A 1,575-nucleotide genomic window follows, 5' to 3' on the forward strand; every position below is an offset into this window, starting at 1 on the left:
TTGTACCTCTCAGAAAAAAAGCCTGAAGAATTATTTATTATTAAAATATCCCTAGTTTTGTAAAACAAAATCTGTGTATGTGTGTGTGTTTGTGTGTGTCTCATATCTCTGCAGGAATACAGACCAAACTGCTAATGTGTGGGCTGAATTTCAAGATTGTTTGGGAAGCTGAGAGAGGGAGAAATGAGTTTCATTTGTTACTTATATATTGTTAAAGTGTGTTGTAGTGAACATGTATTACATTCTACATTTTTTTTTTAGAGAAGAAATAATAAACCATTTTTCCCCCTGAGGCTAAAAGGGACATGTGTTCATTCTGGAAAATATAGAATAGTATAAAGAAGAAACAATCACAACAGTTAACATTTTAGCATGCTTCCTTTCAGGCTTCCTTTTATACATTTTTTTACCTAGTTGAGTTCACATTGTATATAGTTTTGTATCCTGTTTTTCTCTCTTAAGAATAAAACACAAGCATTTTCCTGTGTCATGATAATATCTGTATGGCTGCATCACACACAATTTTATGGTTTTTGTCACAATCCGAGTGGAGTAATCAGCTATTTCTTAAAGCTGAACATTAAGGTTGTTTCCAGTTTTTCCACATTACAAATGATTATTTGATGAGCATCTTAGTAACGAAGTCTTCATTTGCATTTCTAAATGTTTCCTAGGGCTAGATCCCTACCGGTGGATTTAATGAACCAAAGAGTAGATTTCCAGAAGTAGGATATCAATGGATAGCAAATATTTTTACAGATAACCAAAGGTTATACCAATTTCTACTCTCCCCAGCAGTGTACAAAAGCCTCTGACCAATATTGTATATAACCCCCACCCCCCCACCTTTTTTTCTTTTATCCTTTCTGTAGGAAAGTAGTAGGTGAGAGAATTATCTTCATTTGTCATTGCTGTTGAGACTGAACATTTTTCATATGCTTATTCACCACTGGTATTCCTTCTTCTGTGAACTCTTTACTTTGATTTTTGCCCATTCACTAACTAGTCTCTTACAGTTTTCTTGTCAGTCAAAATGAGCTCTTAAAAGATATGAATCTTTGTCTGTCATATTAGTTGCAAATGTAAATATTTTTCACAACTTTTTTTTTTTTACTGTCTTGGCCATACACAGATTTTTTTTTGTTTTTTTTTAAAAAGACAATCTGATTCTAACTACAGCCCAGTGCCCCCAGTTTGAGCCTGTTTTCCCAGATTAAACTGAAGAGGTTTGACAAAAGATCTGGAAAGGCCATTTCAGCTAATCCTAAATTTAGATCTGTGAATAAAAGTGTGTGGGCCCGACTTAAAGATTGTTCGGTTCATATGCACTTTTGCATGATTTATGGAGAAGGAAATGACAACCCACTCCAGGATTCTTGCCTGGAAAATTCCATGGACAGAAGAGCCTGGTGGGCTATAGTCCATACGGTCACAAAGAGTGGGACAAGACTGAGTGGCTGAGCACACACACAAATGATTTAAGAAGATGGGGTGGGGGGGGGAAGGGATGGAAGCAATTTGTGCCTTAAATTTTTAGAATTCTGAGGTAAGAAGCCAATTCTCTCCAGTCTCCTG

This window comes from Cervus canadensis, chromosome X (assembly GCF_019320065.1).
Source record: "Cervus canadensis isolate Bull #8, Minnesota chromosome X, ASM1932006v1, whole genome shotgun sequence".
NCBI lineage: Eukaryota > Metazoa > Chordata > Mammalia > Artiodactyla > Cervidae > Cervus > Cervus canadensis.